Below are 22,090 nucleotides of genomic sequence, written 5' to 3' on the forward strand. Positions count from 1 at the left end.
TTGTAGCAAAAACTTGATGCAGAATTATAATTTTAGAAAAAAAGACCACATGGCAATTCTCTTTTATTAAAATTGTCGTGTGTTTAAGTTATCACGTTAACGTGCATTCGAATGAAAAGACAGACAGACGGCCAATCCGTAAACAGATCTAATCCAAAATTTAATACGGATCTATACTTAAGATGTAAAACAGCGTATTAAATTTAATACGGATCTATACTTAAGATGTAAAACAGCGTATTAAATTTTAGTATTTGTCACAAAGTATTTATCTAATACTTTGCCTCGTTTAACTAACGCATTCATTTATAATTGGAAAGAAAGGAAGAAAAGACTCTTCTTAAGAGATTTCGTTCAAAATTAGATAGAAAACTATAAATTTGGTTTAAAGACCTTATAATAAATTTCAATCATTTAGTATTTTTCAAAGCGTTTTTTAGTTCCACAGACAAATCACTAGACAAATCCCAAAACCGATTGTCTGTTGATTACGGACCGAATTGTAGGAATTCGTCAAAATACCTAAGTCGATTCCTCTTTCGACTTTCTCTTTATATAACTTTATGTATAAAGCCCACAATATTTTGTTTACAAGTAATGGATCTTCATACATAGCTTAATTTTTAAATTTCTATTTCATGTAAATCGTATAGTATTTACAGTTTTTCGTCATCTATGCTTATCAAACTTAATTCCAAGAATTAATGTTAAATTCTTCTATATCTGTTTGATTACGGAACTGAATCATTGAAAAAAAAAATAAGGTTCAAATTTCTATACTGCCCTATACTATTTAGTGTTAGCATTATATATCTATTTATGTAAATGTTTGTTTGTCGCCTACTTTGCATTTTTTCTTCCTTTTTTTGTAATTGAATACAGCAGAATTCAAATATCTGCCAAAGATCTGTTCAGCCTTTTCTGATTTTTCCCCCCTTTGTCTAAGTCTGGCAGTGGGTGTTGTTATTATTCTTTGAAAAAAAAGCATTGAAACTGTATTTTTTTTCCTAGATTGAATCAAAAGTGCTAGTTTCGGAATGTTATTTTATTCAAAGTCGTATGCCTGTAATTCACAGTCGCATAATTCTTTTGTGATCTGGTTATATATTAAGGAATTCATGCAAGTATGATTCAGTGTGCGGTTTGTTTATGCCTTATGCTTAGAAATCAATGCAATTCAAATAAATCGTTGAAAGTTATATCCTACATTTGTTGGACTACAGGTCCTCCTATTGAATAAAATTTTATGTCAATTATAGCAGTCACGATCTATTAAGTTTAGAATGTTAAATACCCACACTGACATTTTTTGAAATTCAATTTCTAAAGTTTACCAAATCATTCGAAGTTCAGCTCATCCGAATTGATTTCGGTTTTACGATTTCAGATTACTGCAGGCTTGAAACCTTATTCCACCGAAGAATTGCCATGTAAGTGGGTCTGGTGCAAGTAAATCCGTCGGGGTTGAATGTCCTCCCTCCACTGTGGTGTGAAAGTTTGAAGAGTGCAGGGGTGGCAGCTCAGGTATCGCCCTCGTCATCTGAACGCGGTTCAAAATTACGATGTCCGTTCTAAAATAGCCTTTGTATTGCTTTAAAACAGAATGTCCTAGCTAAACTAAGCAAACTTCAGAGATACTGCAGATAAATTGCGTGTCGGTTACTGCAAATCCGGTTACTGGAGATTTACTTAATTGAAGTTCTATTATATCTAATACTATCTTTCAATAACGCACGATAAAGATTCAATTAGAATTCTTGATAGTTCTCAAATTGAAACTCAATAATAATAATAATCAGTAAATTCATTACTTATAAAGGATTATTTAAACATAGAATACGTTTCTGTAACGAATTTCAAGGAAAACAAATTATCAGTAAAATGAGATTTAAAATAATACAAACCTGGCATCGCGTAAAAATGGGAAGAAAATTTATTTAAATTTTTTAAAACGTATCAATAATACAAAATAATAACTTGAGAAGGAAATAAAGTAATAAAATGATACGATTCGTTTATAAAATGATTCGTTTAAATATAGTTTAAAAGTATTATCCAATTATTTTGTGGTCTTTCCATATTTTCTTCTCAGGCAGTGAAGCAAAGCAACGAAAAATGTAGAAAAGCACAGAAAATTTAATACGATTTTCTGACCATGGCATTAAGGAAAACAAAGCAAAAAGTATCATAATAAGGGTAAAATCATCTAAAAATGATCCTAATATTTTTTTTTTTTTTTTTCAAAAACCCAGTGATGTTTTTTCACCTATTCAAGAAAACATCTAAAGCAACAATTCTAAGATTTCTATTAATTCCAATAAAAATCTTCAGTTGTAAATCTTAAAAAAGGTAAATTCAATTCGATATTAAAGTTAACTGAACTTAAAAATTCTGTTTACTTTATTCGGATTTTAAGATTGAAATTAAACATATTAAATATATACACATTTCCATGAATTACTTTTGTCAAAGTAATCCTTGCCCGTGCAAGAAATGTTTCGGAACTTGTTGCAATAACGATAAGTGAGGTTTTCCTTTTACATCACATAAAAATAGATGTAGGATCAAACGGGTATGAAACTCACATGTTGAGAAGACCAAAGTAAAATTATTTGCTTTGTTGAAAGCAATTCTCTGAAAATTAAATTATCTGATGATAATCTACATATATCGTAACAAAAATATATCAAGGTCAATATCTTTTCTCAAAAATGTTTTTGATACTGCCATATCAGAATATTTCGTTGAACTGTCACTGACTTTTTATATGTCTTCGATATTTCATCGTTGTTTTTATTTTTTTCCTTAAACAAATAAAAAATAAATAACACAGAATTTGGTCAACGACTCAATTAAAACAAATATATTTCGATATTAAATTTTTTAATAAAACTATTATTTGGCATAAACATAAGTACTTTAAAGAACTTTTAGGCAAAAAGCAATGAGCTTCGAAATTACTTAACTTACGCATAAATGATCAAATCAACTTATACATAAATCAAATAGATTTTCTAATTTAACGATTTTTCTTTGGGGGGGAAGAAGAGGGGACGTGTTGGCGGAGTGATCCCCATAAATTTGGGTAAAAATATAAAACACTTATGCCATTAGTTTAACAAATTTTAGATTGATATTTGATTTTTAAAAAGATCATTAGATTCTCAACAAAACATTGGAATATTTTAAAATTCAAAATTTGTGGTATAAACATTTATATCAAAAGTGTTCCAATACAACAAATTTACGGCAGAAAATTCTTAACTGTAACCGTAAATGTACATAATAAACATTAATCGCAATCTCGAGCCACAGCAAAATCAAGTTACTTCCATTGTAAATTCAATGCAATTACAGCTACTCAAATACTTTATTCCTAAATCATAAATTAAATTTTTTGCCTAAAGACTGAGTTAAAAGATGATTTGCGAATCTGGTTATATTACATATCAAGTAATTAACTTTTTTTTGTCGATACGTTGCAAATGCATTAAATTATCATATATTTAAACTTTAACTTTTAAGACAGTCCTAATAATAAAATTTCGTTTAAATAATGAAAAACCCTTTAATATTTTCCTTTAAGAATAGATTCTCTATTGAATGAAAAAGCATAGCTAATAACAAAAATTGAAGGTTTCATTCAATTAAACACTATATTTATTACTTTGAGTTCATGCTCTTTGTTAGTTATCGAAAATTGAAGTAAACTGACTAAAACTTAAACATTATTATTAATAATTAAACATTATCTATGGTATTCTTTACCTTTAACCAATTCTGCCTATAACAAATAACACTAATTTACCTAACGCAATGTAACAAGTTTTTTTATACGTAAGAATCCATTCATTTTTTTCATTTCAAATAAGGGGTATAAAGATTACTCTCAGATTCGCATGGGTACAATTAAGCACAAAAGACTGACAATACTAGATCAGCACTCTGTCTTTCCGCCTAAAAGCGCTCTCAATACCATGAATTAAATTTCAGTTACTTGTTCTCTTTCTCAATTGCTTGTCCTAAAATACAAAACAAACATGACAAAAATGTCGATTCAAACAATTAAACTTCTTTCCTCATCTTTCTAAGACACATTTATTTAGAAATCTGTCTTTACATCTGAGAGCAGTATACCAATTGCATCGCAATAATAAAGAAGTAAAAATCTCAACTTTGAGTTCACACTTTTTTTTTTTTTTTGTGTGTGTGTGTGTGTCCGAAATTACGAAGTCTAGCATCACAGACCACGTGCTATTTAAGATACAAAATAAAGTAAACGAAACAAGAGGTTTTCTTGGTCACATTTGGACAATGGCTTTGTTGGGCAATTGATGAGAGCTTAAAAATGGCTAGATTTGTTGGCTAGTATTAAACATTTTCTGCGGCTTGGTTTGTCTCTAAATCTATTAGCCTCAAATAACACTTCCAATTTACGTAACACAAAATAGCACATTTTTTATAAATACAAATCCGGTTATTTTCCACCTCAAGTTACGTAAAGGGACCAACAATTGCTTTTAGACTCGCATGGGATATATTAAGTATAAAAGACTGACAATCACTAGATAAGCATTTTGCCTTATCATCCAAAAGGTGCGGCAATACAATGAAATAAAAGTCAATTTTTCCCCATCCTCCTTTCGATCAATCCCAGCCTTAGAATCGGCCCGAAGACGATGTCTACCTGTCCGAGAAAGCTACTGAAATCGTTTGTAGAGCAAAGCAACAGGAAAAGGGAAGCCCTACCTTGGGGCATCGGGAATCGAGTTGAAGAAAATCTCCATGGAAACGGGAGGCAGGTGCGACGTGCAAGGTGATGTCATCTCCAGGAGCGTTAACGTTGTTATGGCTAATTCTGCCGCCTCGCACCTACCTTCGCGCTGATGCCATACTTACACTTACGCCACTCCGGTTTCGCCGCCAAAAGGGGGATTTTCCACAATCCTTCCCTGCACACCGGAGCGCACAGTGGATTTTTATTTATTTATTTTTATTCCGGACATTATTGGTGAAACCGTGCAAAGGCACGTTGGGATATTTGCCTGCAACAAGGCTTCTTACAACTTTTTCGATTCGGGGGCTCAATTTGCTCTCGAAATAATTTCTCTCAATAATGAAACAGAACCGGGCGGATTAAGAAGCTCTGTTATCAAATGAATCTTTGGTTATCGTTTCTTTCAAATCAAATGATTCTTATGATATTTTGGCACTATACAATTCCATTAAAGGGTTGCATTGTATTCTAAAAATATTCAGGATCCTTTGATCGGTCCTTACAGATTTAACGAAAATTGCTGATAATTCCATTAAATTATATTCTTCAAAAATTCAAATAAATTTTATATATTTAAGACACTGATGGTTTTATTTCTTGCTACTACTTCAGAAAAAGAAAATGCAAAATAATTAGAAAGATTATCACCTGCTTAAAAAATTATTCATTGAATACGATAGTTCAACGTTCTTAAATTTATATTATCATTTAAATAATATAATCGTCCGTCAGAAAGAATTTTTTAAAGATATATGTTATCAATTGAATTTCAGTTTTTGTTTCTTTTAAATCAAAAATATTCATTAGTGAGTTAGGCATTAAACAATACATTTATGGTTTCGGGTTACAAATGCTCTAAAATATTCTTGATTCTAAACTGAATAATTGTTAGTAGTTCTCTACAGTTTTTATATCATAAAAGTCTACTAATGTGATAATTCAACAATAAACACGACAGATGCCAAACGAAAGGTGAGAAATTATAAGAAAAACAAAGTTCGACATTTTGAAATAAAAAAATTTCTTTTTGGTAAGAAACGGATATTTTACGTAAAATTTGCTTTTATTAAGAAACTTAAGAATCAGTAATTTTTTATATCATCTATCATTTATCATTATCATCCAAACTGAATAAACATTGATACGAATCAAATGTTTTTGAAATTCCAAAATAGCGTCTCGCTCAATCTTCTTTGCTACAACAACTTAAGAAATATTTATTAACGAAATTTCATTCAGTTTCCCAGCAAATGCAATTCACGACATCTACAATAAACAAAACTCCACCCGAAAAGCAACAGATGAAATAAATTTTTCTCCAGTAGAACTTATATACTCTATCTTAGAAATATTCTAAATAAGAAAGAAAAAAAAAAGCACGTTTTTCGAAAACGAATATAGTTTTAATTACCATTTTTAGGCTAATATTATAGTTTGAATGCTGATACATTTCTACGGCATTTTTCCTTTTAAAAAATACCGTAAAATTTAAAAATTCAATTGCTGAGATTAGAATAGGCCACAATAGCAAAGTCGTAAATTATATTCTTTACGACCAAAGAAAAATGCGTGTATTATCCGAGCTTTAAATCAGAATGGATCTTTGTTTATAATGTGGAAGATAGACGAACTAGGAATATAAACCATGGTTGCCCATAAGTTCAAAAACAAGAAGCGCTGAAAATGAAGGAAAAATAAAAATCTTTACCTCGAAACAGCTTTATCATTTGAGTTATATTAAGAAAACTGCTAACTTTTTCTTTTTTCCCTATCAATGTCTTCTAACAAAATAAAAACAAATATACCAGAAATGATTGTGTCTGGATAATATGAAAGTAGAAATAAAAATCATAAAATAGCAAATAAGACACTTAATCAAAAAAAGTGTTTTTAATTAAGAAAACGAATTTAGATTTGAATATGAGGGAATAGTATATTAAACACAAAAACTGGACAGCAGGCAGAGATCTTTGCCGAGACACTGCTAAATTCAAAGATAAAAAAAAGACTTTTCGCTTTCCTGTCATTTAGTTATGTGCAACGAATGAATTTTGATGCCTTGAAAGCAAACTATTTAACGATAATTAGTTTTCTTTTGGATAATACACAGTTTGTTTTTGAGTAATATATAACCCCACTAACCAGTTTATTTTCTACAAGGTAATTCATTTTCTGCCTTCTTTCTGATATTTTATGCCTTTTCTTAGTATTTTCTTATTTTTTTAACTCTTGGTATGAAAATAAAGGTTAAAAAAAAAGAAATTCAAGTCTTTAAAATTATATTATGAGGCACTGAACGTACCGCGTTAAAAGAAAGCTACATATTACTTTATTGCTTAAAAGAATAAAGGTGAAGGTATTCTTAAAGGGTACTCATATCAGAACAAAAGTTCATACATTGTGACACCATGTGTAAATTTGTAATAAACAAAATATCGTTATTTTAAACACTGAAAGAAATAGTTACTTAAATAAACTAGGAAACATACTACATCTATAATTCACAAAGGATAGTAGTCATAGATTTGTTATTTTTATATCACCTCATTTTCACGTAAGAAATTTAAAAAAAAATCCAATGAATTATTATTTAAAAAAATACTGATATAATTACAATATATACTGCACGCGAGATCAACATCAATTATGCATTAGCTTAATTTAAAATATAAGTCTAGGAGATATCATTAATTCTATACAGAATTGTGTAAACAAAGAAACATAACGAAAGTGCTGATGGATTATTCCTAAACTTTTTCATTCATTCTGTTCAACATCATGCAATCGTTATTTTAATATGGTGGATGTATAGGTACATAATTATGATTATAATTCTAAACGCAATTTCTTTCGGTCACAGAAGCTCAAAAATAAAAGAAGTAAAAATTGTAAGCTAAGCCTTCAATATTTCCTGGGTCAACTTCCAAAATTTCTCAAGTCCAACAGAACTTGATTTAGTATTCAATGGGGGGGGGGACAGCTCGACTCAAATCTTTTGACTTAATTTTACAGTAGACTTATCCGTTTCTATTGCTACTAGAAAAAAATGGGGAGGGGAATGAAAGAAAGAAAAAAGAAACGTTTACAGATATATGGAATGCGGAATGTTATGTTCCATCAAATTTGTACTATGAAATACAAACTTCTTTTATCGAGCTCAAATTCAAGTAAAAAGTGTTGAATGGAAGAAGTGAGAAAATTTTATTTAATTGACGTTTTAAAAAAATTCTGTTAATTTTAAATAGAGAAATGTATAATATGAATAGTTGCATTCAGCCCACAATTGCCTAGTGGATTACGACATACCTCGCCTCAGGAATACGAATTGAAAGAAGATTAACGATTCTATTCTCTAGCAATGCTTTTAATCAACATGAATATACACTTTAGTTATAAACAAAAAAAAATAAACTGCTCGCTGCAATATCGATGGATATTGAAAATTCTTCTCCAAGCGAAACATTTTTTGTTTGATGTTGCTATATAGGGTACTATATCTTCCGTCTTTTAGGAGTGATTTTATTTTTACGTTTTATAAGTGTTTTCTGTTTTTTTTTAATGTAAATTTTAATTTACATTAAAAAAACTGAATCTCTCGACTTTAATGTGGATATGTTTATTTATTAATTTATTTCCTTTTAGACAAACGAATTATAATGCACACAAATTACCGATTCTGGCAATGGTTGTAAGTTTTTCAGTGAATAAACAATAGTTCTCACCCTGGCGACTTTCAAGGTATTCCACCCTTTCTGGAAGACGGGTCACCGTGGAGTAGACCAAGAATAAGCAAAATATGAGCGATACAGCTCCGCCATTAAGTCCCCCAAGGAAAACAACCAACCCTCTTCATATACATTTGAGCAAGGGCCAGATTAAGCCCTTTTGGGAAAGAGATCTAAAGGGTTTAGAAATGCAAATTTCGGGGACTCCTCTCCCCCCCCCCTCCTCTTTTGAAATAAGAATTTTTTTTATAAGCAGTTTTTAGGGAATTAATATTACGACTAACTGTGATGGCGAAACATTTAACAATGGATTCCTTCAAGATAGGGTTTCCTTATATCGAGTGTGGAAAAGTTAATTTAATGGGGTTTTTTTTAAAAAAATTGCAAAATATCATTTCAAACCCTTTAACACAATCTCTAATAGAAAATATATTAACGATGTCGCCTGTTGAGTTAGTCAGTCAGCGACGAAAGAGTTGGAGAACAAATATCTGCAAGAGAGTTTGGAAACATGAAAAAAAAAAAAATCATGTTGTGAAATTCATGCAATAGTTATCAACAATAGGTTCATACACAGCTCTGGTTACCCAAATGAAAAGCACAAAATTAAGTTAACCGTAAAATAAAGAAGAAAAAATTAAATAAAAAAAAAAAACAACTAGAGGTCTCGGAATCCCGTAAAGTTGCATAGTACCTATTTTGTGTAATTTGAAAATCAGGCCTTGACTCGAATTAAGTCCAACTTCTACCTCAGTAGATCCAAGGTCACTTTGACCAACAAATAATAACCAAAACTGCTCTTTTTCGTATGTCTTTTATTTATGGATTTGTTTATAAATGCTGAACCAAATTGGATTAGATTCGCCACACCAGCTGCCAGACATGGAATCATTCCAACATAGCAGATCATTCATCTATTCATTTTGATTCAAGGAACTTTCGAGATATTCTAGACCAAGAAGGATATTACGTTTTTCTTCCTGAAACAAAATTCTGTTTTTTACATGCTAAATCCTTTAGTTGTTTATTGTCATTGAGCTTTTTTTAATGTATATTTTGTCAATTATGCATTCAACAATTTACAAAAGCAATCATTTCGGAAGATTAAATATAGCGAGTCTTTATATTTCTTTCTGAAATTAGAATAGAAATTTGGATAATGCATGGTTTTCACTCTAAAATTTCTGTCATGGAAAATACGTGAAACCCATGTAATCCCTGAATTTATTTCACTTGAGGAGTTAAGCAAAATTAGCTCCAAATCTTCATTCGTAAACATCAAACAATGGACGTTTCCATTCCGACTGCGACCGATACATCAGGAATTTCAGCCAAACCACCGACCCACCAGCATCTCTCCCCTTTAACCACCCTCATCTTGTCCCAGGTGTCCCAGCCCCTTGCATGGCGTGGCAATAGCCGCCAGTGTTGATATCGGAAAGGAATTAGTTAGATGGCCTGTTGTACGTGAGGGCCGGTCCAAGACGCATCCCAAGGGTGCCGGCGAAAGTCAAGAGCTAATTGAAGAGAGACTGTTAGCGAACCCCAAACAATTGTCTTCCCCTTAGCATGAGGAATAAATCAGGGCTCTTTAATCTTGGGGGCATTGCAGCACGTTCGGGGCGCGTGTCGCTATCTGATTTTTATGAAGTGACCGGTGCTTGAATGGATAGGAGGTGTCTATTAGACACGCGATGTTCCTGATGTAAGATCCATAGCCAGAGCACGCAGTAAATAAAGCCTGCTCTAAAAGCTATATATAGCGAAAAATATTCCATGTGGAATGAGTAGATATTTCAAAGCAGCACTCGGGGGTGGACTAGAAAGAATTTTGGTTAATCTTACCCAGTCATCCGGGCAATAGAAAAATAAGAGTAATTGATGATTTATTTCTATTAAGTAAAATTTGATTAAATAAATATTTTTACCCAACTAAAACACATTCTTTTTCCAACAGCTGGTATCGCTCGTCGTTACGTTTTCTTCGCTTTTTTTTAATGAAATGCGGGCTTAAAACGCAGTAATAGTTTATATTTTTACTAGCGGTGTAGCGACTTGATGCCCCTGGGCAACGGTCTTATAGCCGCCATCAGGATAAAATACTATTAGTTCATTTATATCATTTTCGGAATGAAATATCATGAAAGGATGAAAAAATGAAGCCATATCTCGGATGTCATTTATTATTTATTTAACTACTGACCACGTATAGAACAAAAAAATTATATTATGCTCCGGCGTGGATTACCCTCACAACGCCACTGATTTCTACAGAGAATCAAGATAAAGAGAATTACTTTTCCTTCAGTTCAGTTTCCTTTAGATGTCGATTAGTTTACACTTACTAATTTGTTTAAAGTTTGAATTTTACAATTATTACTTTTTAAAATTTTAATATTTTAAAGTTAAATTTAAAATGTGCCCATTTTAAAAAAAGTTGTCCATTTAGACAGTTTGCGGTCCTAGGCAATGCACATTACAAAACCTTCCTTTTTAATAAATTTGTCAAATTAATTTTACATTTCAATGTATTTTTCGCTTAATCAAAATGTTAACGATTTATTTTAGATTATTTTTGCATAGCATCTCTGAAAATATATGTTAAATTTATTATGATTTATAATTGCAGCAACTACATTTATACGCAATATTATTTAAGTAGGTTCTAAGTATTTACAGACATTAATAAAGAATGTGAATCTAGTAACCCCAGTGAGAACTTGACCAATGATACCCGATAAAGTGTCAATATTCTAATATTTTATAATTAATTAATATTATTATAATTAATTAATATTAGTATTATTGAAAAATTTGACAACTGGTTTATAATGTTTTTTTAATCGTACTACAGGCCTAGTCAGAAATTCGCTACTGATACCAACTTCTAATTTAAACTATAATTAAGTAAACATAAAATGTAAAAATTACATTTTAATTTAAAATTTGTACTCCAAAGTAAATTATTTCGTGCATATTTATTTTTTTAAATATAGGGACATATATATTTCATATCCTATAAAATATATTAATAGAAAAATATGAAGTTTTATGAACAACTTTCAAATTTCAACAGAAACTTTATGAAAAACATGATTTTTTAAAAAAAATTTCAACTTTACTAACAAAACACTAAGCTTTCCACATTTTTAAATGTGTAAAAACATAACAAAAAATTTGAACTGTCCAGTTTAAATTTTTTGGATAAGAATAATATCAACAAAAATACACTTTCTTCTAATACCTGAATTGTTTTCACAATGGAAAAAAAATCTATCCGAATCAAGACCACTTTACCACTTCAATACATTCTCTTTAAGTTACAATAAAATATCAACATATAGAGTAACATTCCGAGAACTTATTGATTCTAACGGAAACGGTAAAAGTCATCTTAAACAGAAAATAAAAATTCGAAAAGCATAAAAGTTGAAATTCGAAACATGAAAAATGAAATAAAACAGTTACAACGCCATTTGTAGTTCTTGCAAATTAGAAGGAAAGGAATGGAGAAAGAAAATATTTTCTTTATGGGGAAAAAAGAAATTTTATCCTTCTTTAGCATATAAATTGCAAGATTTAAATGAATGCTTTACATATAAAATAGTACATGTTTCAAATAATTCAATTATTATTGCATACTGAACATGAAAGTACGTAAAAATAACTGCGTGATGCATTTGCGTGGCACTTAATCTAAAAATACGAAGGAATTTACGTAATCAATAGAGAACTAACATACATTAATCAATATTTATATAGAAAATTATTTATTTTTAAGCATTAAATATTACAGGAAAAATTAAAATGAGTGTTCTTTTTAATTAATACATATGGACTACATATGTATTAATGAACGCATGATGAGAAACACATGATGAGAACACATGATTAGTCCATATGACATACATATGGACTAATGTAGTATTTAATGAACACATGATGAGAAACATAATCAAGATATATGTGACAACGTCCCCTTGATACTTATAAAATACGATAGAAACTCAAGTTTCCTAACTTCTACATGAAATCGGAGTCATTTTTGCTTTCTGGTATATGTAGTATAGAGAAAGTATAGCAATTGTCAAAAAATTCGAACGATATTTTGACGAATGTCAACGTTTTAGATTCCCTAAATTCGAAAAACACATTTTTAGAAAATGTCAGTCCATCTGTCTGCCTGCGACAAAGATAACTCGATAATGCCTTGAGCTAAAGGAACAAAATTCAGTATATGGTCTTTATACTACGTTTTCAGATTTCTATCAAATTTTGAGTAAAATCTGATCAGAGAAAGTCCGTCTGTCCGAATATAAGTTAACACGATAATTACAAAACGAAGAGAGCTAGAAAGATGAGATTCGGTACACAGATCTAACAGCTATCAAATGTAGATACCTATCAAATTGTGACTCAAATCTAACAAGGAATTGTCGGTCTTTACTTTCAAAAACATGTAACCGCGCTAACTCAAAAACGCAATGACTTAAATACACCAAATTTGGTACGGGATTTTGTGACAAGTGAAATTTTGTGTCAAATTATGGCTTCAATCGATTGAGAAAAACGAATCTAAAATACAATTCGGTCTTTAGATACTATTAAACACATGTCCAGGATTAATCGCCAAAAAGCTCGCAAAGAATGATACGATAGATTCAGCAAAAATACTAAATTCACAACAAAGATTAATATTTCGTAACTATTATACGCCAGTGATATCTAAGGCGTTCTCTGGCATGACAAGTTTATTAGAGAATATGCAAAAAAGTTTTGAAAAGAACATTCTCGCTGATTATTATAATATGCAACAATTATTAAAATAAAGGGAAATTATTCCAACAGACCATTGCAATCTACATTAAATAAAAAATAGTTTAATAATCTGAATAAAGAATAATGACATCAATATAATCAAATATAATCTGACTTTAAACATCATAAAAATGAACTGGATATTTAAAGTATTTTATTAAAAACAGCAACAGCCAGTTCTTAAAGATATAAAATGAAAATATCATAGAAACTTCACTCTCATATAGAAATGTTCCATAAAAACAAAATTTTATGTCACGTATTTATAGAGAATTTAAATACTTTAAAAGTTCTGTTGTCAAAAAACATTCTCCACCTTTTTTTTTTTTTCCCGTGAAAGAAAATTTTAAAACTATTGCATACCTATATAATTCAAACTTAATTGGGGAAAAAAAAATAACAATTCTATCATCTTCCTGAAAACCGTAAAAATTTTTAATGCAATTCGATTCACTTTATTGAAAAATAAAGCATTAAAAACTTGACATATGATAAATTTAATCGGCTTAGAAAGAGGAAGAAAAAAAAGAGGCAAGCTTTACTTCCGAAAAGGAAGCAGATTAAAATCTAACTATGAAAGCTTCTTATAGAATACTTCTCTTCGAAATAAAAGAAAGTCACTTTTATAACTATTTGCTTTTCCCTTGTTTTAAACAGAAGCAAAGATTTATGCACTTTATCAAAGTTAACGATAAAAGTCTGAGGGAAAACATTTAAATGAAGGTAGCGTTAAAAGAATCGAACAATGTTCTTTCACTTAGCTAATTTCGTCAATATTTAAAGAGCAGTCAAATTAATCATACCACATTAAATTATATCATCTACGAACATTTTTCTAGAACTTTCAAAATGTTACATAATATGAAGGTAGCGTTAAAAGAATCGAACAATATTTTCTCACTTGGGTAATTTAGTAAATATTACGATATTTGTATAGCTATCAAATTAATTATATCACATTAAATTATATAATCTATGAAAAATTTTCTAAAATTTTCAAAAAGTTACATAATATGAAGTTACATAAATATCGCATTAAATGAAGATAGCGTTAAACAAATAAGAATCGAACAATGTTCTCTCACTTAGTTAATTTCATAAGTATCACTATATTTGTATAGCAGTCAAAGTAATCATATCACATTAAATTATATAATCTACGAAATTCTTTCTAAAATTTTCAAAAAGCTACATAATATGAAGATATTACAGCATTAAATGAAGGTAGGTTTAAAAGAATCTAACAGTGTTCTTTCAGGTAATTTCCTAAATATTATAATATTTGTATAGCAGCCAAATTAATCATATGTTAAATCATATCCTCAACGAAAATTTTTCTAGAATTTTCAAAAGTTACATAGTATTGTTATTAATTTAATTCATGATATTATTCAGTGGATATTTTGCAGCTTAGCTCAATTAATTTAATATCCAGTTTTGGAACAACACGAGGTCTATTCTGGAACAGATCTCGCTTGTACAGACAAAGAAGACAATACCCAAGTCGGCAAACCTAGTCCAATTTTCCGCACCATTATGATATTATTTCTGAAATATTTCTAGAATGTTCAAAACTTACATAATATTGATATTAATTTAATTTATGATATTATTCATCGGATATTTTGTAATTTAGCTCGATTAATCTACTATCCAGTTTTAGAACAACACGAGAGTTATTCTGTACCAGACCTCGTGTGTCAGATGACGAAGATAACACCCCAGTCGGCAGCCATTGCCCAAATTTCTGCACCATTCCAATAAGAGGATACTTAAATCTCAGCTTCAAAATTAGTAAAATATAAGGTTTTTATGGATAATCGGGTTTTGACCAGGTATTTTACGAGTCCAGACTATTATCAGTTAAAAGCAGTTGTGTTATATTTTACAGAAAAATTGTTACAGATTTCTTTATACAAAACGATAATAGAAATCAATTAAAAACTTACCAAATCTTTCATTTTTTTTTCATTGACACAAATAATTCCTTATTAAATCTTTATTTAAAGAAACGTAAAAGATCTTAAGAAACTCTTTTGCAAATGTTTCCAATTGTTAAGAGAAATTGACAGCAAATTTATTTGTATAGTAAATAGAAATGTACTTTTTATTTAACCTTCAAACCCGAAGAGATTAGTATATCATTTATACTAATACCGAGTATCTATTCAATATCATTTATACCAGTGGTTTGACTAAATATGTGGAGGTATATGAGTAAATTTGTAAAATAATGTGTTTTCCAAAATTGTGCCTTACTAAATTGACAGTTGTAGAAAAGCGTCAGGCAGAATTCATCAAAAAGCATCAGACAGATTTCGCTTCAAAACTATATTCATCCCATTTAAAAACAAAATGCAAATCAAACATAATAAAGATATCATCGATCTTCTCAAAACAAAGAAAATTTTAAGAACGTTCCCTATTTACAGCAATTTTACAAATAAATTAAATAAAAGCGTCGAAAATCGAGATTATTTTACAAATGTAGCAATTAATATTAATTGTATTTAAAAAAAACCTATAGAGACTAAAATAATTCTGGTTACCCACAGTACTTAAATTATTTTTCATTAAAAAAAGCAATGATTTTATTCATCGGTATAGTGAAATCTTCTGAATAAAGTAATTTCTAATACTATTTATAACATATTCATGCAATAAAAATTGTTATCAGTTATACTAAAAGCAAAATATATATAAATTGTCTCTCCAAATAAAATAAAAAATAATTTATCCCTTATTATTATATGCATATTTGTACATATTTGATTTGCGGATGAACTAACAACATTTTTACAGTTTTATAATAAATTGCAAATTTTAGTACCATAACAGAAATTAACGCTAAGTAGCTCACGAAAGTCATTATATTATCAAACAAATGTATAACTTTTTCTTTAAACGGAACGTAGTTAAAATTCCTAAACCCCGACTATGCTATTCATTTAGAATAATTTTGTTGACTCACAATTTAGAGCGAATAAGATTTAAATAAGCTTTCAACCATTACACATATTAAAACGGAACTTTTATGCCCCGCACTTTTGTATGTTTTGAATATGCTATTCCGAAACTTTTAAAGCTTTAAAATCCGCGGCAGGATAAGTGAAACGTTGTCTTAAAATACATACCCAGGCTCTGGAAAGAAGTCAGGAAAATGACTGCATCTTCAAGAGCTCGTATGTCACCCTGCCAATTAATTACTCTCTTACCTCTTTACGGAACCTACATCCTCAGCCACCCTCCCACTGTCATCTTATGAGGCCCCGTTAAATTGGGGCCCCGCTTAATGACTACGAGCACTTACGGCCTGGCTGGGACCAAAGGCTGGGGACATAACAGCAAACCAAAACTTCCGCTTTTAAAATCTGACGAAAATTCGCCCATCTCAAAAACAACATCACTCTTGATGGATGGAGTTTACGCCTTCTTTGCTGCAAGAGATTTTAACTCTCGAGTATTTAAAATAGTTTAAACAGTTTTTGATTGGAGTTAATTAATGAGCGTCGTTCCAATTTCTCTGCCGTTCCTTTCGGAGCCACGCGTTATTTTTTAACGTTTATTGTTTATTCCTCCGGTTTTTATCTTTCATTTTTAATGGAAAGATAGGGCAGTTGCAAAAATGCCTCTTTTGCCAGATTGAGATGGCGTAAAATTGGGATTAGCAGGTTCGCTGTCGACAAGTTTTTGGAACGTTAAATGTCGCGGGAAAAATGTCTGGACTCGTTGGACTCGTTTTAAAACTCTTTCGGTATTCCGAAAAGAAGTACGTTGCAATTAATGGATAAAAAGAATCTCTCAAGTTTAAAACTATGCGAATACTTAATAATTTCTTCATAATGTTTGGGCGAAGCGTTGTGAAAAGTTTACTTGATGCTTGGTGTTGACTCTTTTTATTTGTTTTTAATGACCTGTGCCTTCGCGATCAATTAATTTAGTTCGGTTTTTGTTCGCCGTAATTCGAAATCTGTAAAGTTTTGGCATTTGGCCTACACGTTTAAGATTAATGAACCACTTTAATTGCGTCCGTCCATCATTTAAAGAAGCTATCTACTTGATAGAAAACAAAGTTACCAATTTTTCTTAAAGTAAGATGAGTCACATGCTTGCTTCTACAACATATTAAGAAAATATGTCACTGAAAATTTCTACGGTTAAAAATGCATGTTAAGTTTTACTTACTTTAAAAATGTATAGTTCTTTTATTGGCATATTTAAAAATAAGACTGAAATGTGTTTTAACATATTCCAATTTTTTAAAAGACAGAGCAAACTATTTCTGAGCTCCGTTTTTCATTTCGGAAAACAATAAAAGAACAAAAGTTACAGTAAAATTCCAAATTCTAAACATACTTTCAGAATGCTCAAAAAATTGAATGAAATTAATAATAAATTTTAAAGAAAATATGTTACAATGATGGAGAAATATATACCATTTTTAATATTGAAATTAAAACAAAAAATGCTTTAACAAACAACAGATTTATATAAATTTTATTTGTATTAAATTTTTACTTATAACGCAAACATTGCAAATCAACTTAATGCTGAGTACATAAATTTAATTATTTTAATATATAGCCAGTATTAAATATTTATATGAGTTACATTAAATATTTATTAAATAAAACATGTTTATTTTAATATAACACATAGAAATAAAAGACACTTATTATAGAGATTCTTATACTATTTAGAAATTCAGGTACATAGTTGTTTCTATGTTTGTCTGTTTACTGTCGATTTTATACAATAACGGCCATTTTAAGGAATACAAATAACTTCATAAAAAGTTACTGATCATATGGATAAAACTTTCTTAAATCATTTAGTCTACGAACATATAAAGCATAAAAAATTTATATCTCAATACGAGCAGGAAAATGTCCTAGAAAAAGCCAATTACTCTGGCATACAGCAAAATAAGTGACATGGATGATTGCCAATCCTTTCTCACTTCATTCCTTCCACAATAAACTGATTCTTCAAACACAAAAAACAAAAACTCAGTCTGTCCCAATCCATTATTAACAACGAATGACGCAAAAGTGTTACAAAGTTTCAAACAAATTACCGCAAAAAGCTTCGAGTCATCATCTTTCCTTACTCTTCGAGATCCCAATATGCCAATTACTAGTCGAACATGGTTAGACATTTATTAGAAATCGGTTTTTAACTCTTTTCTTTTCGGCGCAAATTTTAAAAAGTTCTTCTCAGAGAGCAGCAATTCCAGTCTATGCAGTGAATTGAAAACAAAACCCCCTTGTTCTTCTCTTAACAACTGACACCCCTTTCTGAACGAGCCTCCGCAAATAAAAGTCTCTCGCCGTCCTCTTATTTTGCAAAGAAGCGCCATTTTCCCAGTGAGAATGCGAAGAGCAAATAAAACTTCTCTTCAGTTAACTAGCCTGGAGTCCTTTTAAAAGTTTCCCCTCCTAAGTGAGCCGCCGCCTGAAACTTTGCTTATTCTGATGCCTTTCCATTTCGCCCCCAAGCAGACAGACAGACCAAAGATCTGGAATATTCTCATCCGTCAAGAATGCAATTAATTATCACCTTCCTTCTCGAGGAGGATTTGACGTATCACCTGAAGACAGGCAAACGGGATAGCGCAATTACCACCTCCCAGGCACTCTTTTGCTTCCTTTTCCAGGAACATATCCTCAGGAGGAGAGTTAATAATAATCTCCTGATTTTGAAATCTCGCTTTTGACGGACTAGATGACTGTTCGACTGCCAACTCCAGCCATGGGACTGTCAGCGTGTTATGGAACAACTTGTCGGGAGAGAGTTGCCTTGCACCAAGCTCGGCATCTGCAACGACCGCAAAGAGGATTGTCAACGCGTCAAACAAATTTAAGTGATATGATTTCGGAGCGAATTGATGTTTCTTTGCAAACAGGAAAGGAATCGGCAAATCATTTTTCAAACAGGATAAGTCGATTTCTGCAAAGTCTGAGATGAAATAAAGCGCCAGTGACAAATTAGTGATGATAAGCTGGATCAATACTAACACATGCTGAAGCCTTGAGACAAAGATGCCAAAAAAGAATAAACCATAAGATACAAGAATAACTACATGAAATATTAGTTCAGGGCGTTAAATATGGAACACAAATTAATAAATCTTATTTATTATTATTATTATTATTTTGCGTTTTTCTATTGATAAATATGGAATTCAAGTAAACATACGTTTGAATGTAATGATATTTTAAAATCTAGTTTAAATCTTAATTAATTCCCTAATTTGTATCTTAATTTAGCCCATATTAACTCCATTCTAAAGTGATCCCTTACTTTCTGATCAATTCCCACTTTTTATTTAATTATTTTCAACACGAGCTCTAGAAAAACTGATGACTTAAGCATTTTCTGACGCTCTGAGCGACGAGATAAAAATCACTAATGCTTATAACATTCTTTTAAAGATACCTCAGATTCCCTTCCCTAAATATAAACGTGTCAAAGAAATTCCTATCAGAATCTAATAGTAAAATCACTGAAAGGGAAATTTTCTGTCCCTTTGCTTTTAAATCGTAATGTGAACCGACATCAGTTTATCATTGCTTCTCTCCTTGTACATAATATACCTCCCGTAGTGAAACAAATATACCTCCCGTAGTGAAACAAATATACCTCCCGTAGTGAAACAAATATACCTCCCGTAAAACAAACAAAACACACATCTACTAAAATATGATTTCATATATATATTCTTTATCATGAAAATACAATCTGAAATCCAAACACGTTTAGCGCTTAAATCTATTCCAGCAATCAAGAAATACAATTTTTATTTTATCTACGAATTAATTATGATTTATTTCTTTAAACTGAAAGGTCTTGTTCTCATAATTACCAATTACGTCAGATATATATATATAAAGAATGTTTTGACTATCAACTAAACCAAATAAAATGTTCAATTCTTTAATGGATAATCAACCGCAACACAATTTTTTTTCCAGTCAAAATGAAATATTACTTTTCTTTATTTTTTTTTCTTCAATACCAAAAATTGAAAGAACAAAATGTCTGCCTAATCATTCTTAAATTTCTTTCATTTTTCGATTATTTACAATAAAAAAAAAGCACCGATGTTTCACAACGAATCAAGAATTAGAACTCATTAAGATTACATGAATAACTATTTTACAGAAATTCAAAATCAATATATTGTATACCTATTCGATAAAAACATTTGGCAGAATGTGTAAACGAATTTCTTTATACAATTCTTCGGAAATGATACAAAATACAAACATCTCCCTCCCTTTCCAAATCACCGTCATACCTTTAAAAGTCTCAAAGAAACTTTGCCTAAACTTTAAAGAACTGATTGGTTCTATTGACCACACTTTAAATATACTTCAATCGAACTCTTGCGAATAAATGTCTCGCAATAACTTTCTAACTTCGAAAAACCATTTAAACCAAACACAGTAACATGAAACAAGTAAACCGAAGAATCACAAAAACATTTTGCACTTCCTGTCAAGCCATAATACAAAAAAAAAAAAAGGAAGGACTGGAAAGAAGAAAGGTGCCATAACTAAAGTCACTGACGAAAAAGCTTCTCTCCCCACACCGCGCAATAAAACCCATAGACTTAATACGAATACTTAGCAAGTTGTTCCACCAGGAATGCCCTCCCCAGGGGTGAGGACAGGTAATTGTGGCGCGGGAGGCAGGGAGGACGTAGCACGTGCACAGAATGGGGTGTGGAGGAAAAATAGGATAGGAGGATGGAGAGGAATAGGAATCGAAGAATTGAGGATCTTTCCGAGGTAAAGGTGATGGGGGAGCGTCCATGAGACACCAGGAGAGTCCTTCTGAAAGAATCTAGAAAATGAATTGTATTTAGTGTCGCATGGTTGACAACAGAGGAGCAAATATATAATAATTTTTAATTATTTATTAAGAATTATTATTGAAAGTTTTCAAACATTTAAGCTAATTGCATTTAATCGTCGCCATTGTCTCAATACCGTAGAATAAATCAAGATTACATATGCATGCTGGAATGGCATCTTTGAAAAGGATGTTATTTCAGATAAGTAACTAACCTGAAAATATTGGTCAACAAAAAAAGTCAGAAAATACTTAATTTTATTTTTGAAATTATCAATTTGTTCTCGGATATCGAAAAGTTAAGATGATGTCTCAAACATGTAAAAAGAAATGTGTAAATGTAAAAAGATACGCGATCTTCTATCTCTGGAATTGAATGCAAAACAGAAGTTTTCATTCCTTAAAAACAAAAAGAGAAATCATAAGATTATGGAAAAGAAATTATATTAGATAAATTTGAAGGAACTCACATATTTAATAAAATACAAAATTCACAAAATATTCCGCAGTATGCAATAATATTAAAGAAAACGTCTCATTTCGTTATTCATTATTCAAAACATAACTTGAATGATCTGATAATGATGATAAAAGATTTATTATCATTATCAAATCACATTCTTATAGCCGAATATGAATAAGAGTCGATGCGAAAAATAATAAAGAAAATGCTCCGGGCGCCATTTAACCGTTATATGTCATTGCAACCACATTGCTCATTTGACGATTATGAAAATGACAGTGCATGTTTATATTTATCCTATTTAATTAATTCAGAACTCATGTCCTTTAAAATGGAATGCCAAACAACTTGCAGCTGAATAATCATGTTATTGTATACCATTTTTGCTTTCCTAGAGTAGAATTAGGAAAAAGCATATGTATAATTATTTAAAAGTGGAATAATTTACAA

At 30.5% G+C, this 22,090-nt stretch overlaps 1 protein-coding gene across 5 annotated transcripts in view; it reads right to left on the reverse strand.

The window, feature by feature from the left end:
- The window catches only part of LOC129985561 (zinc finger E-box-binding homeobox 1-like), a 558,704-nt gene that overhangs the window by 278,319 nt on the left and 258,295 nt on the right, over positions 1-22,090 (reverse strand). The window contains exon 1 of one of the 5 annotated variants that reach the window (XM_056095377.1): positions 16,455-16,593. The exons of 3 other annotated variants lie outside the window; for them this stretch is intronic. The gene's annotated coding sequence lies outside the window, so the exon portion shown is untranslated. Of the gene's footprint in view, positions 1-16,454; positions 16,594-22,090 lie in introns of those variants that run through there. One more of the 5 variants, XM_056095376.1, reaches the window with a different exon arrangement.

This window comes from Argiope bruennichi, chromosome 1, assembly GCF_947563725.1.
Source record: "Argiope bruennichi chromosome 1, qqArgBrue1.1, whole genome shotgun sequence".
NCBI classification, from domain to species: Eukaryota; Metazoa; Arthropoda; class Arachnida; order Araneae; family Araneidae; genus Argiope; species Argiope bruennichi.